This window comes from Phyllobates terribilis, unplaced genomic scaffold, assembly GCF_046119375.1.
Source record: "Phyllobates terribilis strain yellow unplaced genomic scaffold, ASM4611937v1 Scaffold_11__3_contigs__length_659146591, whole genome shotgun sequence".
Classification (NCBI taxonomy): domain Eukaryota; kingdom Metazoa; phylum Chordata; class Amphibia; order Anura; family Dendrobatidae; genus Phyllobates; species Phyllobates terribilis.
In genome coordinates, this window is record NW_027362771.1 from 632,535,095 (window position 1) to 632,549,319 (window position 14,225).

General features: G+C 41.8%; 1 pseudogene; it reads right to left on the reverse strand.

Annotated features, from left to right (window-relative positions):
- The window catches only part of LOC141167518 (olfactory receptor 5AP2-like), a 97,736-nt pseudogene extending 83,802 nt beyond the window's left edge, over nucleotides 1–13,934 (reverse strand).
- Between the last annotated feature and the right edge of the window lie 291 nt (nucleotides 13,935–14,225).

The window sequence follows — 14,225 nt, forward strand, 5'->3', positions numbered from 1 at the left end:
CATCTCCCCCACCCTCACATGCCTGCCGCCCTGGTGCTGCCGACCGTCTGGACCTTGCAGATGTTAGCCCTTCCGCATACAACTCCTCCTCCTCTACTTCCTCCACCTCCTCTTGTGCCACCACCTGACTCCGAATTCTGTTTAACATGTGCTCCAGCATGTAAATCACCGGAATAGTCATGCTGATAATGGCATCGTCAGCACTAAACATCTTCGTCGCCATTTCAAAACTGTGCAGAAGGGTGCATAGGTCCCTGATCTGAGACCACTCCTCCAGCGTGATTTGCCCCACCTCTGAATCTCGTTGGCCCAGGCTATACGTCAGAACGTATTGCACCAGGGCTTGTCGGTGCTGCCACAGTCGCTGCAACATGTGCAGAGTTGAATTCCACCGGGTAGGCACATCGCATTTTAGCCGGTGAAGTGGCAGGCCCAACGACTTCTGTAGAGATGTAAGTCGCTGAGCTGCGGGATACGAACGGCGGAAGTGAGCACACAGCGACCGTGCCCTCTGCAGAAGGCCATCTAGTCTGGGATAGTGGGCTAAAAATTGCTGGACAACCAGGTTCAACACGTGAGCCATACAAGGCACGTGTGTGACATTGCCCCGGCGAAGGGCCGCACCCAGGTTTGCAGCATTGTCGCACACGGCCTTCCCTGGTTTCAGGTCCAGTGGAGACAACCATTCATGAAATTGGTTCTCCAGAGCTGACCACAACTCCTCAGCTGTGTGACTCACATTTCCCAGACATTTCAATGTAAAAACCGCCTGATGACGTTGAGCCCTACTGCCAGCATAGTAAGGAGGTGTGCAGGATCCCTTCTGCGCAGTTAGAAAGCTTGTGGCATGACCAGACAGGCTTTGGGTGCAGGTGGAAGACCGAGAGGAGGTTGAGGAGGCAGAAGCAGTGGAGGAAAAATGACATAAAGAGGATTGACGCACAACTCGTGGGGACGGCAAGACTTGGACAGCAGCCCCTTGTCCTGCTGTCACCATAGTTACCCAGTGCCCAGTCAGCGACATGTAACGCCCCTGTCCATGCCTACTCGTCCAAGTGTCTGTGGTGAAATGCACCCTGTCACACACAGAGTTTCTCAAAGAAGCGGTGATGTTGTGTGCGACATGCTGGTGGAGCGCAGGCACACCTTTCTTTGAGAAGTAGTGCCGACTGGGCATCTGGTACTGGGGCACTGCGACGGACATAAGGTCTCGAAAATCCTCTGTGTCCACCAGGCGGAAAGGCAGCATTTCTGTAGCCAAGAGCTTGCAGATGGTGAAATTCAACCTCTTAGCTTTCTCATGGCTAGGAGGAAATGGTCTTTTACTTGTCCACATCTGAGGGACCGAGGGCTGGCTATTGTGCTTAGACGGGGTTGATAAGGGTGTCCCCGGCAAACTGCCGGTCTGTGAGGAAGATGCAGGCGGACATGTTAGGTTGCCTTGATCCAAAGGTGGTGCTATCGATGTCGGACAGCGCTCAAGACCAGCTGGTGTTACCACCTCCAAAGAAAATGATGACCTGCCAATCACGCTGGATGTTGCGGGTAAAGAGGTGGCAGGTCTGCGCCCCAAAACAGGTGTGACTGCTGTCCCCCCAGTCACAGAGGATGAAGAGGCCGCGGATGCACAAGATATGGCAGACGGTGGTTGGCCCGGCCGGCTAGACCGCATTGTAGCACACTGAGCTTCCCACTGCAACTTATGCTTCATGTCCATGTGCCGGTTCATGCATGAAGTACTCAAACTATGTATTTTTTGGCCTCTACTTAGCTTTTGCTGACAAATGTTACAGATAACACGAGTTGGGTCATCTTTATCGATCTGAAAAAATGCCCAGGCTATGCAAGGCTTAGCACCCATGCGACCTGAAGAGCCACCACGACTTGTGGTGAGAGGCAGAGTTGTGTTTGAGGATGCAGTTGTTGACGTGCTTCCAGTACTACGTCTCTGTCCAGGAAGGCGCAACCTGACCTCGTCGTCACTAGCATCTTCCTCCACCTCCTCTGCTGACCTCATCTCTTGGCTGACTGTGGGTTGACAGTAAGTGGGATCTCCGACCTCATCATCATCACCCTGTGCGTTATCACACCCGTCGTCCTCAGAGCCAACCTGTTCCTGCCCTGACAAAAAACTAAAGTTGTCGCTCCAATCAGGTATTTGAGTCTTATCATCGTCTTCCTCATTGTCTCCACCAACAGGAGTTACAGTTTGGGAATGAGGGTCTACATTATGGTCAGAACCTTCTGCGTCTGGTCCTGGATCCGACTCATAAAGATTCTGGGCATCAGTGCAGATCATTTCCTCGTCTGGATTCACAGAAGCGCTGGAGTCGACCTCTGATTCCCAGGCTATAGTATGAGTAAACAGCTCTGCAGACTCAACCATCTGTTCTACCTCATACTCAGACGGGCAGCTGGAGATTTGGGAGCTGTGAGGAAGCAAGTGCGATTTGGGTGACACCTTTGAGGACTGGAGTATTTGTGATGTTGAAGTTGATGTGGAGGAGAGCCCACTTAAAGGAGCACTTGATATCCGTTGAAGCACCTGCTGTTTTTGTGCCTCATCTGGAATTTGTAGCGATTGGCGTGGCCGTAAGAAAGGGATCTTATCACATTGTCCGCTAAAAGAAGTAGACATTTTAGTTTGGCTGGAAGATGGTCTTTCTTCTGCACCTACCCCACGGACACAACCTTTTTTCCCCTTCCCAACACGCCTATTCCCCTTTCCACCAGCAGCAGGCCTTTTTCCACTCATTTTGGTGGTTAACTAATTCACAACTCTGGAGTTGTTTGCACAAAAAAACAATGGATGGTAACCGAGCAGAGCTGAGTGGCCAAACTGTGGTATTAGGCCAAAACTATTGGCTGGGTTAGATGCAGAAAAAAATTATTTTTAATTTGCAACCTGATGGAGGTCAGTATAGATGGACTAATAGACCAAGTCCCACACACCGCTAGAAGCCCAAATATTTTTTCAGAGCTAGATGCAGAAAATTTTTTTATTCAATTTGCAACCTGATGGAGGTCAGTATAGATGGACTAATAGACCAAGTCCCACACACTGCTAGAAGCCCAAATATTTTTTCAGAGCTAGATGCAGAAAAAAATTATTTTTAATTTGCAACCTGATGGAGGTCAGTATAGATGGACTAATAGACCAAGTCCCACACACTGCTAGAAGCCCAAATATTTTTTCAGAGCTAGATGCAGAAAAAAATTATATTCAGTTTGCAACCTGATGGAGGTCAGTATAGATGGACTAATAGAATGATGCTATGCCCAAAAGATTTTACTTCACTAGGTGCAGTAAAAAAATTGGTATTCTATACACAGGTGGTATATCTTGCAACACAGATAGGCTACTCCACTGACTAACACACTCTGCAATAGGCCAAAAAGGATTAGCTTTGCTAGATTCAGCCAAATGCTGTGAAAAAAACTTGCACAGCACTGGCACAGACCTGCCTGGCAAAAACTGATAGAAACTGATGTAACCTAGTCCTGAAAAGGACTCCAATTACAATTAGTCTTTACTCCCACAATCTATCTATTTAAGAGCACAGACCTGCCTGATAAAAGTTGTAGGAAATGCTGTAACCTAGTCCTTAAAAGGACTGCAATCACAACTATTCCCTACTCCCAAGCTATCTGTATATTTGTGCGAAAATTGGCTTGAAATTAACAAGGTATAGCGCACACAGCAACAGCGGTGCCGTCTAACACGCAGCTGCAGCAGTGAGAAAATGGTGGCGACGGGGAAAATGGCTTGGTCTTAGAGGGCAAGGACATGTGACATACACTGCCAATCACACATGCCCTTGCTTGTGTGAAAAAAAGCACTTCGCTCCGTGTGTGCGCTGCTGATAGGCTGACAGATTGCACCTCCCCACTGCAAATGCGGGAAAGAGAAAAAAAAATGGAGATCTTCATTGTTCCTGCAGAGATCCATCCCCTGCCCCTCCCCCCGCCCCGCTGTACACTCAAACTGGGTATTAACATTAATTTTCATCATTACTGAGAAAAAATCCAGTTATGATTTTGGTGCACGAACAGTTATCGAACATAACCTCGAACAGCCGAATTTTTCTCAAATTGTTCGTGTTCGCCGACCGGCTCGAACACCGCCCAAAACAGCTCGAATTTGAGATTGGCGAACAGTTCGAGTAGAACAACGCTCATCTCTACTCCACACTAGTGTCAATACCCCATATGTGGCTGTATCGTACCACTCAGCCATACGGCGAGATCTGGGGGGGACGGAGTGCTATTTGACAATTGGAGAACAAATTATTGTAGAATAGGCATTTGGATTTGGGAGCACAAAATTTTCTGAATTTCTTTTGGGGGGCAAGGGCCATTTCGCTTTTCCAGAGCCTTTCTGCTACCAGTAACTTGGAAGTCCCTTATATTTTTAACAGATGATGGACCTGAGTGGGGACTAGCTTTTTTTGAGGACTGAGTTGAAGCTTTTATTGGGAACATTTTACGTAACAGTTATCCGGCGCTCCAGGCTGAGCACTTACATCGGGGTTTCCATCTAAATTTATAAGTGATGTAATTCAGATGAAACTCCTGCGGGATCCATTCACTGTAATGAGGCAGCAGAGTTACTCTGGACTCTGTCTGGCCTCTGTTTAGCGGTGTCCTTTTTTTCAGAAGTGCACAAAACTGTGGCCAACCGCACTTTTATGCACACCTAAAAAAACTGACACCGTGGGATCACAGGCCAGACAGCATCCACAGTGGCCTATATCTGCCTCATTACAGGGACTCTTCCGTCATGGGTTCGGTCTGATTCACGTATTTCAGAGATTTACACGGAAACTCTGGGGTAAGTGCTCAATGCAGAGCGCAGGATAAATGTGAGCCGAGCCTTACTGCGATCTTTGGGAGACATAATAAACAAATCAGTAGCAGGTGAAGAATTGGTTTTATTAATTTTTTACGCCGTTCCTCATGTGATATTACTGATTAGATTACTTTATTCTTCGGGTCGGTGCGATTACAGAGATACCAGATTTATATGGGGTTTTTATGACTGACAGCTGTCACACACTAAGAGACGCTTTTTTTTGCAAAATCTAGTTTTTGCATCGCCATATTTTGAGAGCTATATTTTTTCCATGTTTCGGCCGACAGAGTCCTGTGATGGCTTGTTTTTTGTGGGACGAGTTGACATTTTTATTGGAACCATTTTTGGGTATGTGACATTTTTTGATCGCTTTCTATTCCGTTTTTTGGGAGGTAAAATTAACAAAAACCAACAATTCAGGAATTGTTTTTTGAGATTTTTTTTATGCCGTTCTGCGTGTGGTAAAAGTGATCAGGCAGCGTTATTCTTCGGGTCAGTACGTTTACAGCGATACTACACTTACTGTATATTTTTTTATGTTTTTTGCGCTTTTACACAAAACAATTTTGTAGAAAAAATATTTTTTTTGCATTGCTTTATTCTGAGCACTATAACTTTTTTATTTTTCGGCTGATGAAGCTGTATGGCGGCTTTTTTTTTGCGGAACAAGATGACGTTTTCACCATTTTTATTTCCATTTTGCTTTTTGGTCACATTTTTTTCCACTTTTTGTTTGGAAATATGATGAAAAAGCATATTTTTTTGCTCCGTTTTTATTTATTTTTATTACGGTGTGCACAGAAGAAGTTAATTAGTGTGACAGTTTTATAGATCGGGTTGTTTCGTACGCGGCGATACCAAATATGTGTACTTTTTTTGGTTTTGCATAAATATACGGATTTATTGGTTTAATATTTTATTTATTTATTTTTATTTATTTTGTGATTTTTTTTAACAGTTTAAAAACATTTTTTTTAACTTTTTTTTTACATTTTTACTTAGTCCCTGTATGGGACATTAATTTTTATTTTTCTGATCCCTGATCTCATGTAATGTAATAGACATGTATTACATTTCATGAGATCTTTGCTGACTGTTTCACAGTCAGTGTGTCCTGCCAGGCTTCAGCTTCAGGCTGAGCCTGGCAGGACACCATATATGGCAGATCTGGAGGCGGTCATGTGACCTCCAGCTGCCATAGCAACGCCAGGTCCTGGAAGGTATCAGGGGTCGCCGGAGAGGTAAGAAAGACGACCCCCTCTCCTCTGTCTATCTTCTATATGCCGCGATCACTATAGATCGCGGCATATAGAACATAGCAAACGGTTAACATCATTGGGACCTGATCCAATCAGGTCCCGATGATGTCCTCTGTCAGAGCTAACGCTCTGCACCGGAATCGCAGCACTTGCAGGACCCTGGGGGTCCTGAGCGCTGCGGGACCACCCACCGTTTTTAAACGTCGGCGCTGCACAGAGCCCAGCAAGCGCCGACGTTTATCTACAGTGGGCAGTCGGGAACCTGTTAAATTGCTCCTCTTTGTCTGGTGGTTCTGCTCTCAGAAAGTGTAGGGACTGTTTGATTTTTTTTCTATAGCTTCATTTAAGGTAGTAAAAAGGTCCCAGAACCTATTGCATTATATTGATACAAGTCTTTCCCAGTATCTGATTCATTATTTGTTTTCTTACATGTTTATCCTTAGCCAATTCAATGGGAGAAACCTGGAAGATAAATTAAAAAGAAAGAAGATACCATGGGTGGCAAGAAGAACAAACAAATCAATTTTGGAACAAATCAAGCCAGAAATGTCACTCGAAGCAAGTATCACCGAGCTACGACTTGCCTACTTTGGACTCCTCATACAAAAGAGAGCAATCACTGGAGAAGAATTTCATGGTCGGAAGAATAGAAGGAACAAGGCAAAGGGGAAGTCCAGCTACAAAATGGCTTCAAACAATCAAGATAATGGTGGAGAAGACCCTGGTGGACCTATGTAGGCTGCACAAGATTAATCTTCCTACAGATTGACCCAAAGGCTGTTAAATAAAAAAATGTTGATAGGCATTTAGCATATTTCGAGGCATCTCCTGAATCACTCTGTAGCTTCTTGTCTAAAAAGAATAAAAATCAGGGGAAAGAGAAATGTGGCCCCAATATTCTCTAAAAATAATTTGAGGTTACACAGCATTTTGTGTTTTTTCTTCTATTGTGTATTATCTGCATAAAGTATTATGAATGAGATTCCAGGTCACATGCCTATGAGATGTTCCTTGTATGGCTTTTTTTATGTCTTCATTTCTCAGACTATATATGATGGGGTTGATCAAAGGAGTAAACACAGTATATAGCAAAGATATGACTTTAGTAATGGTGATTGTCAGACCTTTTGTTGGGACGACATAAACGTTGAATATTGTCCAGTAGAATATGGAGACCACAGTGAGGTGGGAGCTACAGGTGGAGAAGGCTTTTTTGTCTACCGGTACTGGATGGGATTCTTTGGACTGCTAAAACTATATAGGTATAAGATACTACAATGATTGTGGCTGGGATTACTATAACTGGAAAGCCTATGAAAACAATCTCCATGTCTACAATAATGGTTTCAGAACAGGCAATTTCTATCAAGGGCACAAGGTCACAAAATAAATGATCAATGATAGTCTGGCCACAAAAGTTGAGTTTCGCTGTTGTTATGATGTAAACCAAAACAATGGAAAATCCAAACACCCAGCAAGTGGTGGCCATTATCACACAATGGACATTTGTCATTATAGAGGTATAAGGGAGCGGGTTACAAATGGCCACATATCTGTCATAAGACATCATTGTGAGAAGAAGACATTCAAATGTGTCTGAGGCACAAAAAACATAAAGTTGAAAGATGCAGTTATTAAAATCAATGGTTGCCCCGTTATTCAATAGAACATCAAGCATCTTGGGAACAATATCTATGGTCAATAAGATGTCACTGATGGACAGTTGTGAGATGAAGAAGTACATTGGGGTGTGGAGGTTCTTGCTGGTGGACACCAGGGCGATGATCACAAAATTTCCAATTAATGTCAAGCAATAAACCACAATGAACAAAAAGAAAAGTAAATATCTTAAATCTTAAAAATTGGTTGACTTGAAATCCTAAGAGTAAGAACTCTGTGACCATCGTCGTGTTGTTCTCCTGCTTGTAGACCAAAGAAGTAATTAAACCCCTCTTGAAAACAAAAATTAAATTCCTCAGACTTACAGTAACCTCAAAATGTTGCAAAGAAACTGTGGAAATATGTAATTTTGATCTAAACCCCCAAGATTAGCAAACACATACATCTACTTCAAAAGTCAATTAAAACTATTTTCCCTCTAAGGCTAAGTCCCCAAACTGAATATTTTATGCATTTTTTCAACTGTATGGGACACACAAAAATCTCTTGCCCGCTGTCCTTTTTTTACATTGCGGACACGGACCTGTGGTGCAGTTTAGAAATCCACAGCGTGTCAACCACCTATGCAGTAGATACACATTTTGCTTGCAGATTTTTCCCCTAAACTTGATTGAGGTGAAGAAAATCTGCAGATAAAATTTATTTAAAACATGATACACCACAAAGGGACAACATTTGCACCAGAAAAAAACACGATAAAAATTCATGTGGAAAAATACATAAACAGAAGAAAATGCAAGTAACCCTAATTAGTTAATTTGTAAAGAAAAACTGCAGCGCCAAATGCTCATTGTAGGAACATAGCCTAATTTAAGAAATCTATTATTACGGTATATTCTATAACTGTAAATGCCATTTTATAATCATTTTCCTGTTTAATATTATAAAAATGTAATTTACTTCAGGTATTTCCTTTTTCATATTGAGATTAATATTTCTTCTCGTTGCCCTCAGTTCTCTGGGGAGATAGATGAGAATGTTAGACTGCAGTGTAATCAGGGTAGAGAGGCCGCCAGTTGTATGAATGTGAAGCATTCGCCATGATATTTATATATAAAATGAAGGCAAGGTAGAATAACTCACGGGAGATAATTTAGTTATGGTTATAGGATAATTGGAGGACGCAATGGTACTTATTTGTTAGTTAGCTGTTTCAATGAGACCTTGCAACAAAACCAGAGTCTGTAATAATCCTGATCCAAAAAGATAAGAAAGGTTTTATTGGCACCTAGTGTCTAGAGTAACAGAGATATGGATGGAGTGTCCCTGTTCAAATTGGTTTGAGTGCACTTGAAGAGGAGGTAAAGATTATCAAAGATTTGGTACTAGTGATGAGCGAGTAGGTTTCATTGACTCTTTCGGCAAGCATGCTCGGGTGCTCACCGAGTATTTCGGCGTGCTCAGCATTTCTTTTAATGTGTCCACACCTGCAAGTGTCACAGCTGTTAGACAGCCATGACACATGCAGAGATTGCCTGTCAAACAATCAATCTCAGCATGTGCCACAGCTGTCTAACAGCTGTGACACTTGCATTCGCGGCCACATTAAAATAAATGCCGAGCATGCCAAAATACTCGACGAGCACCGGAGTGTGCTCACCGAAAGAGTTAATGGAACCTACTCGCTCATCACTATTTGGTACTTAAATTGCATTGACTACAAAAGTCAGGAACTGACCTGCGATTAATAAAAAGGCATTGGTTGTCTACACACTGTGTGTGGTAACAAGTAATTTCTGAGAAAGGTTAACGAGCTAGTTGTTGCCTGGGTCCAGTTCTGTAAACTTCATTCACAAAACGACCTTGATAATGTCAAACAGTTAAAAAAAATGGACTACCGAAGTGGCGGAGGGTCATAAAGATAAACTTCAGAAGCAATTTGAACAAACTATTTTGAATAGTGAAGGAAAGTACACAATTGAAACATTCACATGTGTTGCAGGTTTCAACTCTTCTCTGTATACGTCATACATGTATGGTACATGGCGTGTCCTTGTGTTGCCTGTTCCATAGACTGTGAGTGATGGCGGTGTTATAAAGTCAGTGGCTGCCATTAACATTAGCCAAAACTCGAAGGCACCAGATTTTCCCCTCCTAGAAGTATCTTTATTAAATTACAGCATAGTTAGAGAAAGTATAATGCAACATATAGGGTCTTTATCAAACGGCAAGTGAACAGTGTTGTACACCTGTTTTCTAATGCCTTGATAAAGGCTCTATGCAGCCGTAACATTGCATGATACTTCCTCTACTATGCTGTAACTTAATAAAGCAACTAATCAAAGGAGAACGTCTGGTGCCTTGGAGTTTGGACTTTTGGATGATTGGACAACACTGTGAGGATTAGCGGAGTAGTACCAAGCCTACACCGATAATAGAGTGATGCATGGGACTACACCAGTCATCGTTAACAGTAACGATCATAGCCATTTAACTACTTAAATGCTGCTGTCTTCTTCTATACCCAATCCAAACCTTCTCCCTAAAGCGATTGTGGCAAGTGAGTGGCTTGTCACGGCAACAGTAGTCTACCATTCAAACTATGGGCATCTAACTGGCAGGGTTCATTGATTCATGCTGCTTGTCCATCTGTCAGCAAGTTTTTTATGTCCTCAAGGTCCTCCTATTTTGCTTGATGTTTTTCCTCAATCTCAAGATCATGGTTTTCAAATACTGTCCCTGCTGGTCCAGCACCAGAACCAGAACAGGACTCGATCAGAGTCACTCAAATCTCTTGACTATCTAATTCTTATGTGGACTAATTCTAAAGCTGATCACACAAAATCATACTCACTTGATTTTACTCTACAATCTGGGATCTTGTGCCCAATTTCCATATATTGAAGCTTCATTGTGACAGGCTAATGTCTATAATAAAGTGTCCATTCAATGTAGATATATAAAAAGTCCATTGTGAAAAGTTTTATATGTTATATACATGACCTCATGTCTGATCCCTAAATATTACATCACACAAGAAGAATTGTAACTCAGTACTCAGATGCATCCTTGAATCTTTTTCTGTGACAATAAATGTAATTATTTCCATTTATTCTGTCTTTAGAACATTGGTGTTTTTTTTTTTTTTTTAGAGAAGTAGATAGAGCATGAAGCTGATATAAGTAGAGTCAAATAAATGCTCATTACCTTTTCTGTGTAAGTAGGAGTATATTTTTGCAATGTTTCTATTTTCCTGAAATGGAGATAAGGTGATCAATATGAGAAAGAGAAAAAGATCAAGTATGATTTTTTTTGCACACTTCTATGATGTAATCATCCAATATGTAGCCTTTGTATGCGACACTATCAGCTTTCGTCAGTGTTCTGCTCAATCTTCCTCCTCATTCACCAGAACACTTAATGTTATAAATAGTGTAAATTCCATTCCATCAGAGACATTTGTTTCTGTTCATCTAATCCATAGCATACTAATCAATTGCAATATGTATGCTTTGCTGTTTGAAAATAAGCACACTGTAACGCTAAGTTTTTGAACATTAAATATATGAAATATGAATAGCATTACTGCTGTAGAAAATAGAAATAAATGAGAAATCTTCGAGCATAAATTGTCGAATTCATGTGTGCCTGGCAGCCACGGTAAGGCATATAACGTTAAACGTGTTATCGCCGATTCCAAGTACACATGAATTGGACAATTTATGCCCTAAGATTTCTAAGTTATTTCTATTTTCTACAGCAGTAATGTTATTCAAGTTTCATATACTTCATGTTCGCATACTTAGTGTTACAGAGTGCTGCTTTATTTGTTTTTTGTATATCGAGGTAGCTGCTCCTAGTAAATGCTGGTATATGCAACAGTTGTGGACTTCTTTGTTTGTGTGAAGGAGGACTTTATGCTTTTCTGAGAGTAGATGGTGATGTTGTGTAAAGTTTCCTTGTTTACTGTATTGTAAATAGAAAAAAGTCTCTCTTATATTTTCTGTTTTGTTTTTACTTCCTGGTGCAGTACTGTGTGACTGTGCTTTTTTTCCTTTATCTCATGTTCTGAGAAGTTAAAGCTTGTTATCCCATGTAATCTGCTCTGTGAAGTTTCTACCGCAACTGTGGGTATTCAGAAGTTGTGCAACAGTAAATACCTGTACACACCTATTTCTTGTTTTGAATGTGCCAGTCATTTTTTTCTGTTTATTCCCTTATGTAGCTACTCAAGGTTCATATTGCAGGCAGCGGAATGTAGATGGGGAGCTTCTTCCACTGCAGTTAGACACCCAGGCACTTGTTCAAATTGTTGTATAACTGTACTGTATCTATTTTCTTCAAGGATATACTGCTGTTTGGAGAAAAATACTCTCTTCATGGTTCGCAAAAATGAAATATCCATTGATAAGCCATTGCTTCTTTACTTTTAAAACAGCTCGGCTATTCCCACTTCCAAAATGAAATAATTTTTGGATGGCTCTATAAAAAGCTTTTGTTATTGTTTAATCACATTTAGGATTGAAAATCTGTTGTATATCTGAAAAGGAGATAATTTTTGCATTCCTTGTTGAGAAACCATTATTTCTTCACTTTCAAGACAGCTTACTGGTTCATGCTCTCTAAATAAAAGAATAATTTTTGTATTCTGTGAGAAGATATTTCTTCTTTATATAATCAAGAAAAAAAGCTCTTGATACTCCCCATACAGTGATAATTTTTGCATCAACTCACTTGAAGAAACCTTGGCTTTTTCTATTTGCTCCACCTGTGTATAAACACCAGTAAAGCAGGTATCTGATCCAAAATGGTATAACTTTTGGAAAGCTTTTCCAATATAACAAGTTGTTGATAAATAGGATAGTGGTTACAAGTGGTTGCTATTCGATTTTTCGAATTTTTCAGATAATAATGTCGAAGTCCATGCAACCCAAATCTGTGTTTCAGTTAAAGAGATCAAAAGGGGTTCAAAGAAGTTATAGTAGGCCACGGAGTGTAAGACACATACTTTCAGCTCAAATAGACAGTTTTCAGTATTTAGATTTTGTGGCAAAAAACTGAACTGTAAATTTTGGGGTTTGTACCGGACTCCTAGCGTCCATGCACAAACCTCAAACACGGCCTTTTTCCTGGAAGTTCATCATAATGTTTGGGTTCACCAGCCAAATAAAGTTTGTTGAAAATCTGCTGTGCAGCCAATCAACAAGCTTTTAGGCTGTGGGCACTTCCGGAGCAATCACAGCCATGCCAAGTATTGGCCGAGTCACGGGTTGCACTGCCATTCTGTTACTCGTATGCTATCAATGTGGTTCTCTGTGGCATGTAAGCCCTGTGGTGTATGCCATTTAAGCCTTGTTCTGTTTGCATTGTGTAGACTGCCATAAAAGCCTGTTCCTGTGCGCCATAGCAGCCTTGTGTAGACTGCCCTAACAGTCTTCTGCTCTATGCCATGAAAGTCTTGTGTAGACTACCCTAAAAGCATGTTGCTCTGTGCCATAAAAACCTTATGGTCTCTACCATAAAAACCTGTTGCTCTGAGGCAAAAAATCCTATTTCTCTGTTGCATAAAAAGCTTGTACTCTGTGGCATAAAATCCTATTGCTTAGTGCCATATAAACCTTGCACTCTGGGGCAAAAAATCCTATTGCTCTGTTGCATAAAAAGCTTGTACTCTGTGGAATAAAATCCTATTGCTTAGTGCCATATAATCCTTGTACTATGTGGCAAAAAATCCTGTTGCTCTGTTGCATAAAAAGCTTGTATTCTTTGGAAAAGAAAACTTGTACTCTGTGCTATAAAAACTGTTACACAGCAAAAGAGGGGGCAGGGTGGAAAAGCAGGGTGGTCAGCCCATAGCCATTACATCCTCTGCTACTTCCTTTTATGCCAAAGGGAATGGATCCCCAAAAGCCAGCTCAAAGGAGCTCCCTGGCATGAGACTTCGCCCAATGTAGTGAAGACTAGCGGCCAGCCGTTTGCCCACTATGCCATTAGAGCCTTAGGTGAGGCCTAAATCTTCTAAACCTGAGCACCACCTGCATGATCTGGCATCCCAAATGCAAGCCCGAAGTGCAGTGGAGTACACATCTTAAGAAAACATGACAAACCTGAGCCTCCTCCTGCGCTCTCAGTCTCGTCCTCTCAGTCACATTGAACAGGGCCACCTGCCCACCCACAAAGAGAGGATGTGACATCAACCTCATGACCAGCAATGTCTCCAAACATGTCTACACTGTTCCATGGAAGGTTTCTGCAATCCAATCCCAAAATCCTCGAGAGAAAGAGGAAATTCCACCCTAACCACCCACGAGCAATGAGCCTGAATGTCAGCATTTCTATTTTACCAGCATTTAAAATGCTGCCATTCTGGCTGGTGAAGACCGCCAGTTTCAAAAACCTGATTTTGGTGGCTCTACCACAGTACGTTGCTCCCAGCTGCCACTACTTTGCCTCTCTTGCACACACTTTTCTGACCACAAAAGATGTGCACTGCA